We start from the raw sequence: 11527 nt of genomic DNA, 5'->3' as shown, positions 1-11527 counted from the left end.
GAACAGGCAGAGAGGGCCTTAATCTGTATTTCTGGAGGCCTTTTAAAGAGAAGACGAAGTCAGAGAAAGCCACAGGAGGACTCCAAGGATATTGCCAGGTGGTGGAGGCAGAGATACAAGTCAAGTAACCCCAAGGACTGTGGCAAGACATCACCCAAAGGCTACACACTTCAGAAAAGAGGAATGACCCCGCCATCACCCTCATTTGGGACTTCTGAACTCTGAAACCACGAACCAACAAATTCCTGTGGTTTACCCCTAACCATTCTGTGGTATTTGTCGTAGCAGCTCTGGAAAACCAAGGCATGAATATGTTCTATTGTTTCTCTGCTTATTGATTTTGATTCTTATCTTTATTGTCCACTTCCTTCTAACTGTTTTGATTTGATTTGCTATTCTTTTCTGCTTTCTAAAGCAGAGAGTTTGAGCATTGATTTGGGAAATCTTTTTCTAATATGTACATCAAAATATTTTTAAAATTCCCTCTCAATATTACTGAGTCCCAGAAAGTTTAATATACAGTGTTTTTACCATATAAAGGAACAACACCTTATTTTGTTTCATTTAATTATTGGTTATTGCCTTTAGGGTTTATATTACACATGTTATATATATACATATATATATATATATATATATATATATATATATGCACATACAGTATATATATACTTAACAAAGTCCAACTTCATGTAATACTAAGAAAACCTTGCAACAATATACTTTTATTTTTCATCTCCTGATCTTTGTACTATTGTTTATAGTTTACTTCCATATATGTTATAAACCACATTGTTATTCTTTGGCTTTAAATAGTTATCTTTAAAATATTTCTAAACTAAGGAAAACTTATTGTTTATTTAGCAACATATTTACCATTTTCAGCATTCTTCATTAATTTGCATAGATAAAGATTTCCATCCGGTACCATTTTCTTTTCCTGCCAGATTGACATTTATTGTAGTGCATGTCTGGTGGTGATAGATTTTTTGTACCTTTTGCATCTGGAAAAGTCTTTATCTTAAGAGCCTTCATTTGGAAAGTCATTTTTCTTGGGTATAAAATTCTAGATTAATACCATTTTTTCCCAATATTTTGAAGGAGTTGTTGCATTGCCTTCTTGCTTGCATTATTTCCAATGAGAATTCTGCTCTAATTATTATCCATGTTTCTCTGTATAGATTATGTCCTTTTTCTGGCTGTTTTTAAGATTTTCTCATTATTACTGGTTTTAAGCAGTTTGATTTTTATGAGCCTTGGAATAATTTTCTTAATGTTTCTTGTAGAATTCAAGCATGGGAAAATTTAAGCTAAAAATAGAAAATAATAACAGAAAACAATTGAATAAAATAGTAACCTAGATTCTATAGACATAAGAATAAATGAAATGATAAATTGAGAGTTTGGTATAAAACCAGAATATTTATATTGCTTCAAAATATTCCCCACAAAATACTTGGTAGGTACAAAGGCAAAATAGTAAATTTACAGTGGGGGAGACTGGCAAATGCCATCATAAACAGGTGGTCAAATTTAATATCATCAATAGTGAGACATATTGAAATTGTGTGCCAGCAGATTAAAAAAAAAAAGATAAGATCACAGTGTCAACCCTAACATAGTCTAATAAAAATGTGAAACCTGATTATAATCATGAAAAAACATCAGACAAACCCAAAATAAGGAACATTTTGAAAAATAGCTGGTCTGTAGTTTTCAAAAATTTCATCGTTTTGAAAAACATGCAAGAATGAGAACTGTCCCAGAGTGAAGGAGACTAAAAAGTCAGGGAAATTAAACCCAAGCTGTGATGTTGCTGGATGGCAGTCTTTTGCAATTAAGGACGGTATTGGAACAATTGGTGAAACATGATTTTGGTCCAAGGATGTATTGTTTTAATTGCCTGATTGTGATGATTACAGTTGGTTGTGTAGAAGAATGTCTGTTTTTGAAAAAAATTGTAGTATTTAGGGTTGATAGGGTATTAAATTAGCAATCTGCTTTCCAAGGGCTTAGTACTTTACTGTACTTTACTTTCAAGTTTTCTATTCTTCACTGCTTGCTTCATAACAGTTTTAAATAATATATTATGACTATATCCATACATATAATTCTCATGTATTTAAATATGTGTGTATGTGTGACTGTGTGTGTGTGAGAAAGATGGAGAGAAAGAGGCAGAGAGAGAGGCACCACTGTAAATGATGATGGGATGGGATTAGATTAAATTTGGGGAGCAAAAACTATCCTGCCTACAAAACATTAATTTCTTACATAAACCGTCTGTTTTCATATATTAATTTTTTTTATATCTTCACATAAACACTGTCACCTGTCTTGTACAAATTAAAATAAGGAAATGTTTTTCTGCTATTACTTCATGTTGATAATCCTGGTATTTAATGAAGTTATTGATTTTAGTATGATCTTTTATTATGCCATTTCATTAAATTATTTTAAATGATCTTTATATTGTGGAACAATTCTGCATATACAGGAAAGTTGCAGTTTATGCAGAGAATTACCTTACGCCCTTCATGGCTTTTCCCTATTATAGCGTCTTATCGCAGCACATTTGTGAAAATTGAGAAACCAGTAGCTGTTAACTAAACTCCAGACTTTGTTTGGGTATGACCGGTTTTTCCAGTGACTCTATTCATCCAGTCCAGGATGCAGCCGAGGACACCACGTTGCGTTTGGTTGTCCTGGCTCCCTAGCCTTGTGTGTGTGTGTTACTTTTCCTGTCTTTTACTTGCTTTCCATGACCCTGCTAGATTTGAAGAGTTCTGGCCATGCGAGTTTGTCTGATGTCTCCTCATGATTAAACTGGGCTTATGGTTTTTGGGGGCAGAATGGCACAGAAGTGAGTTCCCTTTTTCATCACATCTGATGAGGAGCAAATGACATCCACAGAGCATCGCTGGCCAGGTTGACTTCCTCATTTAGTAAAGGTAATAGTTTCCATGTTTCTGACTTTACCTTTCTTTACCCTATTCTTTGGAAGAGCCACTAAGTTTAAACCCACCTTGGGGAGTGATTAATTTCTATCTCCTAGATAAGAGACTATCTATCTATCTATCTATCTATATATATATTATTTGAAAACCTTCTGTAAGAAAGTTTTTTTTTTTCTTTTTCCCACTTTCATTTATTTATTTAGTCATATATTTACATCAGTATGGACCCATGTATGTTTACATTATTTGATTTATAGTTCAATATACACTGTTTTCATTGTTGCTCAATTTTATTTTCCATAATTGGCCATTGGGAGCTGTTTCATGTTGACTTTTTTGTTTCTTCTCTATTCCCATTTTTAATAATTTATTTGTTTGTATATTTATTTACTTATGTATTACCCTTCATATTCCATTCTGATATCTTCCAACACCCTGGTTGGTGCTTTTACTCTTTAAAATTTTTGTGATTATATTCAAATTCTTTATAAAAAGTATGCATTTTTATTTCAAAATTTCTAAAAGGACAGAGACTCTGTACCCATCAAGAAGCAACATTTCCCCTCCTTCCCAGCCCTCTTTAACTCTTCAACATTTTAAGTTAATTCTTTTTTATTGTCTGATTGTATTCTAATTTCATATTCATTCACACATGCATTCAAAAATTGATTTATATTCTAGAACATAAGTTCTGGTAGGACGATATGGGCAATGTACCAGACAAACATGCTATGAGAGGGAGTGTCTGTCCCAGGAGCGAAATAAAATCATAGCAGGTGTGGAGATGGTGATCCGTGAGGGACGCCCTGCATGAAAGCCTCCCTCGGGTGGCAATTTAACAGAGATTGAAGGAAGTGATGTGCAGGGTGTGCCGATTCCTGTCAGAGACGTTTTCTGTGCAGAATGAAGAGTAAGTGAGAGGACCCTGAGGTGGAAGCCAGCTTGCAGGGGCATCCTGGAAGCAGCAAGGAGGAGAGGACATCTGGGACAGTGTGAACCATGGAGAGCAAGAAGAGAGGATGCCAGGAATTAGCAGGTGGTTAGACCTTGGAAGGACGAGGAGGCCAATGTAAGAACATCGTTTTTTAATCTCTATGTAGTGGCACCGTTGAATGGTTTTCAGTAGGAAGACTGTTGGAGGTGAAGAGAAGGATGTTGTCTTAGGTGACAGGCTGCTGTGACAAAACACCACACATAATGAGTTGTGTTAAATAACAAGTGTGTATTGACTCAGGATTTCTGAGGCAACAGGCCCAATCCAAACGCTGGCTGGCAGTCCTTGCTTTCCTTGGCTTTCCCATTCCATGGCTATGTCCTCTCCTGTCTCTTCCAGGTTCCGGCTGACTTCCTGCTTCTCTGTGGCCTGGTCTGACTCTGGCTTCTGATTTCTTCTCTTCTAAGTCTTCCAGTAATCTGTCTTAAGATCCAAACGCATTCAGTTGGGCCGCACCTTAATTTAAAATATCTTCAACAGATCCTATTTACAGTGGGTTCACACCCACAAGAATGTGGATTAATATTAGGAACATGCCTGAATTTGGGTCCATAATTAAGTCATAGTTGCATTTCAAGAAGAGTAAGGGACCCAGTTTGTCCAGTGTTGTTGATAAGACCAGTAAGCTGTGAAAAGACAGTGCTGACGGAGCAGTAGTAAAAAGCCCTACTGAATTAGGTCTGAGAGATGCTGTAAAAACAGAAGCAGAGACAGAAAATATGGACACTTCTTCTAAGGAGTTTTTCTCTAACATGGAGCAGAGGAATGGAGCAGTTGCTGGAGGCATATGCTAGGTAGCACAAGGAAATTTGATTTTTTTTTAAGATAAGAGTTATACTCGGTTTCTATGGTAACAGAAATGATTCAGTAGAAATAAAAAGATATATCCAGGAAAAAAGGAATAATTTCAGAAGTGAGTAAGCAGTAAAGGATGGAATCACGTGTACAAATGCAGAAGCTGGCCTCAATTCACAACAGTATAGCAATGCATCTGGGCAAAGACAGGTATTTGTTGATACGCTATGTGTGTTTTGGGGGGATGTAGAAATTCTCTCCTGTCAGTTCTGATCAGCTGATGACAAGAAGGGCCATGGGGCTGGACTTTCAGGAAGAAGAGGATGTGTCAAACAGTCGTCAATGGGAGTGGCTAATGGTTTAACTCTGGAACTATAGTGTGATTATTAGAGTGCGTGTGGTCACAGTTCAAAGTGAAATGATTAAACATGGTTGATGATTTTCTCTAGCTTTGTTCAACTCCATGGCTACTAACAGGCATGTGTTAAGAGCTCAATTTCAATAGGGTGGAGTTCACTGGGGATATACAACAGGAGGCATAAGGAATTCAGGGTATATACAAAGTGCTGGCTTCTGCTAACACATAATATTTGACAGTGGAACAGTGAAATAAAAGTAAGACTATGTTTGAGTAAGAGTACAAATAAAATGTTAGTAATTCCAGCAATCAGAGGTCTTAGCAATCTAGAGAAAATATTGCAGTTGAATAAATTGAAGTAATGAGTTAAAATTTTAAGATGGTGTGGTCAGGTGCAAAAACTGAGACTATGGAAGGGGTACAGATCTAGGATATGACTAATGGAGTAGTGGCTGAGATGGGTGGAGGATAAGACCATCTGAGGTGTGGGAAGCTCAAAGAACAAGAAGGATCTTCAACATCAATGTTAAATCCCTAACAATTATACCCAAGGAGTGAATGAAAGAAATATAGAAGTTGTAAACTGTTTGATAGCTGAGGCAGAGCCAATTGGGTGAAATACAGAACTGCAAAAGAGCAAGTAACGAGTAACATACTGGAATGCTGTAAGTTGTTTTACCTTTTGGTTTATTTGTTTATGTGTTTATTTATTATTTGGGGGCATTGGGAGAGGGGAAGAAGGAATAATGACTTCAGTGTAGCAATGAAAGCAAGGAGTAGAACTCTCTTGTTTTGGGCACTGTGGGACTTGGAGTGAGTGAAGAACACAGCCCGAGGTCCTGCAGAGAAAAGAGAAGGTTAGCCGTGTTTCGGTGTGGGCCATGGTGAAACCAGGCCCATCCCTAATTTTATAATGGGCAGGGAAAGTGATGGCAACCTTCATGTCTTGTCTAAATATTTTTGAAGTTTAAGTCAAGCTCACATACCATTAAGGAAATTGTAACCTGTCTTCCTACACTGACAGTGATATGTATTATGAAAAATTTGAAAAATGTGTATAATTTAAAATGGCCAAAATTTGATAAAATATCCAAGATGACTAAACTTATTAGACCATGTGTTGGTTGTGTTCTGCTGATGGGACAGGCATATTTGCAAGAGTAATAAAATAAAGATAATCATCATTCATACAGTATTACATATTTATTTCATTAAATTAATTTTTCCTCATTTCAGCAAAATCATTACTTAAGCTCTTCTAATCAAGATTTCCAAATAAATTTTATGACTACTGACAAAAAATGATTGAAATAATAAACATTAATTAAACTGCAAACTTAAAATTTTAAAAATTAAAATATATTTCATTAAAATATTTTCAAATATATTTCACAGATTCTCCACACTTTTCTTCTAAAGCATTCAAAATTACTTATTAAAATTAAAGTGCAAAACAAATGATAATTAAGGAATCAAAATTACAAATCAAAATCATATAAGGAAAACCAATTTTTTATTTAAAAAATAATTCAAGCATATTGAATATAGTTGTAGAAATATTTCTAGCAGGGAATGGTCAACAAGTGACCACTGAAAAGAATCAGAATTGTGCCTTGAAAGTGTATCCTATAGACCCACATATAAAAATCCTAGGAGTAATATGAATTACCTAATATTATGAAAGTTTTCTCACTCATAAATTATTGAAATCATTTACTAATTTGCAAATGATTTGATAATTTGTGACTATCTCTAACACCGTGATTGGAACAAGAATAGAAACTAGAAAATGAGTGCCCAACGGTACTCAGAAATGATACGACTTTATGCAAAAATGTATCACATTCATGTTGTAAGAGAGAATTTGAAAGTTAATTTGTCTTCTCCCTCACTTCATCAGCTCTGCTGTTTGCATTCTCCCTGTACTTCAGAGGATCTGTATTGGAGACTTCCAGAGGCACCATCCACAGAACTCCTTGGCTTTTAGATGACGTTTCAATTTGTTTCCAAGGTGGGACAAGAAATAGGAGGAAGCGTTTCCCCGAGATCTGACCCATGTTACCCAAGAGAGCGAACGCTTTGAGTTAGAAGTCATGATAGGACAGAGCCTCACTCCAGAAAACGTTCATGCTCCCTTCATAATTATGTGAGGATATTTGAGTGGGTTTGTAAGATGGGGGTCTCCTAAGCAGTACTTCTGATCTGGAGGGCCGGTTTTAATTTCTCAATCATGGCGGACACATTGTAAAATACAAGAGCCCATTGAATTCAGTGCACTGTCTCCAATTCGACCTGTGGAGGGTGAAGCTTCTAGGAGCTCTGAGGTCACTGCATATCCCTGTGCTTTCCATCAACATCAGCTTGAAGACCAGAGCAAGGAACTCTGAGCAGAGAGAAATTAGTGGACTCTCTTTGTATTCCCTCCAGTGGAGATGGTAAAGGAGGGAGATTGGCATGCCCCAAACCACTCAGCTTGCACAGGTCTTTTGAAGTCTGTGAGGTTAGCTAAATCTTACTTGTTTTACATTTTATCCTATAGTTTTGCACATCTAGAAAAATGCTATATGTGAGTTTCAATATTGTACAATATCAAAATTTTAAAAGAATAATGTTCATATCATAGTATTAAGTATTGTGTTTTCTATTTAGCCAAATGGTTTGGTGATGATGATGGTGATGGTGATGGTGATGCTGTTGTTATTCTCCCCTATTGAGTTGCTTCTTGAGACTTCACTCATACCCTTGTTTTTCCTAAGAGAATCACATGTTTGTTCAGATATTTAATCTTCTGCTGTGCAAGTGATGTGCCTCAGGGGAAGCCAACTCCATCCAAATTGAAGGGGAGATATTTTATCCTACAGCTGAGAATTGTTGAAGGGGATGCCCTATTGGACATAAATAACCAAGGCTCTTGTTTCAGCAGCTGGCAATTATCTTGGCACTAACAGAGGATAGAAGGGACACACACACACACACACACACACACACACACACAACAAACAAAAACAAAACAAAACAAAAACACAGCTCAGAGGAATGGAGCCTGATCCCTAATTTTACCATGTAATGAATCTGCATGCCTTTGAGCTTCCAGTTACGTGATAGATAAATCCCCATCATTTGCACTCGATTTTCTCTTACATAGAAAAGCAACTAAATCATTAAGCATAAAAAAGAGATATCCTTCTATTCACAACTTCCATAAGTTATTATTTTTTTAATCCTGAAATTTGTATTGAATATTATTAAATATAAGTTTTGTTTCTACTAATGACATTTTTTGTCTTCACTCGATGTGGTAGCTTGAGTCGTGTGCCCCCACAAAGGCATGCTCTTTATCTGAGTCCCTGTGGGTGTGAACCCATTTATACAGAGGAACTTTGGAGGTGCTGTTTTTAGTTAAGGTGTGGCCCAACTGAATGAGGGTGAGCTCTCATTTACCTGTGTTACAAACTAGGTGATTTCCTCCGTTAATGTTGGTCAATGTAATAGGCTCCCAGAGTGAAATGAAATAGAAATTCATTTTTATTTCATATTTGATGTAGAAGGAACAGAGTCAGAAACACAGACCGCTATTTCGTTTAAAAAAAGAAATCACCATCTGCTTTGTGTAGTAAGAAATATTCAGTCCCCTTATGATTGTGGCAAGCATTTTCAGTTTAGGATCTTTTGACCACTTTGGTCCAATTTGGACACAGCCAGGCAGAAAAAGTCATGCAGGAGATGGGAACTGGAAGTCAGAGCAAACCAGAAGGGAAGACACAGGGAAGAGAGAGAGAGAGAGAGAGAGAGAGAGATTGAGAGAGAGAGAGAGAGCGCGCCCTGTGACAGGAGGCAGAGATGTCAGCCAAAGATTCCCAAGGATTGCGGCAAACCTGAGACAGAACGGTAATTCTGAAATGGCAAACAGCATTTTCAGAATGTCATTGAACAGTGAATGCCAGGTAATAGGTGAAATAAATTTTAAAAATCCATAATATGGCATATGTTATGAAAAATAAAGAAAAATTAAGGTAGAATAAATATGTTGGATACAGAAAAAGACTTTTTAACATTAAAATCTAAATGGTATGGATTAATATTTTTTTTGTAAAAATCAATTCATTTGCTAATTTTTATTTGTAATGTTCTCATTTGTATTAATTGAATGGAATTGTTCTATAGATATCTTTAGATTTTTATTATTCATTTTTTGTCTTTTTTATAACAGTTATCTTGTCTACAAAAAAATGAATATTCAACAATATCTTACATTGTTGACTACTTGCTATGATCTGAAACAAGCTATCTTGAATGGGAAAGTCTGAAAGGATTTTTCAACAGGTAATGTCATTCAAATGTTGAAATCTCTTCTTGATCAGTTGGTCAGGATAGTTATTCAGCCTCTCTTTTATAGCATTCTGGATCCCAACAAAAATCTTGAAACTGTTTTTTCACTTTGCTTCAATTCTCTTCAAGATTCTATGGTAGTTAAATTTAAATATAGACCTTATTTCTTCAATTAAAAGGCAACGTCTATGTTTACTTTTGTTCAATTTGAAAAAGCAATTAACCCATGCTTAATGATGAGTTGAACTGTTTGTCATATTTTTAGATTTTCAAAACAGAGATGCCCATAAGGGCTTCCACTTACTGAGGAATATAGAATTATCCTGAAAAGTCTGTTATGAATTGATAGCAGAGTGACTTGACCTGAGGAATTTCACTCAGTCATAATTAAACAAGAGAAGGGAGTAATACACTTGCTTGTCTTTAAGTCTCAAAATCAAGCTTTTGTCTACAATTAAATCAGTGTCCTCTGAGAAAGCCTTGTCTTAACTTCCTAAAGATTATTTTAAAATATTAAAAGTATTCATTATTTTATGCTTAGTTGAATTAAAAAAAAATCAGATCAACAGTAAGGTTATGACACAAAGAAGGGGAAAGCTAGGAGTTGGCACTTTGCACAATGCAATGCCCTCTTAATGGTGCAATTACAGGATGCTACCAAATGTGTGAATCCATTCATTTGTTCATTCATTCATTCAGATCCTATACTGAACATCTGTTAGGTTTCAGTGTGCAATGATGAGGAAAAGAATGCATAGAGCTCTCATGGAGCCTACAGTGGTAGGAGAGTTCAATATTTAACAGATTCCCCAAATAAATGTGAAATTACAATGTTATTTGTGCTCCATATTGAGTTGAGAGGTTATAGCAGAGTCAATTTCAAACCTTGCAGGAAGATCTAAGGACGTAAACTACTAACTCCCGGCATCATGTGGAGTGCTAATTGCACATCAGAAACTCCTCTGGGTTCTTCACATGAACTGTCCGGTGTCACCTTCACAATAACGCCATGAGCCGTGCACTTTCACTCTCTCCACTTTCCATGCAAGGAACTGAGGATGGGGGATTAAACAAGTTGCCCGAGGCCGCACAACTAGAAAGAGATGGAACGGGGAGGGGGGGCATGCCTTGTGGTGCCAGCACTTGCAATTTTAACCATTTCAACAATTTTAACCATTCTCCGCCCAGTGCAGAGGACCTAACTACAAGGTCAAGAGCAGGCACTTACTAGACAAAGCCTCATCACGTGACAACAGTCATCAAGGGGCTAGAACAGAATGTTCAGGGGAGAAGAGTAATTAAAATAATTATAGTAGCTCAAATATGCGGCACCTCATGAATCAGAAAAGGCAGATTAAAGAGAAAAAATGAAGATGTATAATTAACCTTGAATGTAGTTTATGAAAACAGTCAGTAGTTTCTATGGCACAGTGCACATAGGGATCCACATAAGCGCAATTCAGAGATTGAGACGCAACATGGAATAGAAATCACCCTCGTCCACCACAAGGCAGGTGGTGTCTACCCCCAACCTTGGTACTTAAAGCCGAGCAACCTTGAGTAAGTCATTTTCTTCAAACGTTAGTTTCTTCTACTGGAAAACAGGAACTTTTCTGCCTCTCCTTGAATCAAAGGTACATAATCTTTCCCCTCTAGTAATTATGAAATAGAATTGGCTTTGAAAGTAACGTGCACGTTTCCTGCTTTTGTGAAAAGCTATTGTTCAATCAATGCTAAATGTTCATTCACGTGTTCAGCACATATTTATAAAGGCCCATTAAATATATGAGACAAATTCAGTGAACAAAATAGAGAAAGGTATGGTTTTGGATCAAACATTCTAGAAGATGGGAGAGAAAATTAAGAAATGTATATAAAATATAATTTAAGAATATGCAACTTACAGAAGAAATTATCACATGGATAACTATTGTGCATAAGAATAAGGTGCTCCTTTCTCAAATATATCAAAGAAAAATTTATCTAAATGGAGGAATATATAAATATTTTAATTGAAATATAACACCATGAGAACTTAAGATCATGGGATAAATAATTTTTTAAATAAATGCTTCACTTCTGAAGGCACATACC

Source organism: Choloepus didactylus, chromosome 7 (genome assembly GCF_015220235.1).
Source record: "Choloepus didactylus isolate mChoDid1 chromosome 7, mChoDid1.pri, whole genome shotgun sequence".
In the NCBI taxonomy this organism is placed as follows: Eukaryota; Metazoa; Chordata; class Mammalia; order Pilosa; family Megalonychidae; genus Choloepus; species Choloepus didactylus.
Note: the sequence above shows the minus strand (reverse complement) of the source record.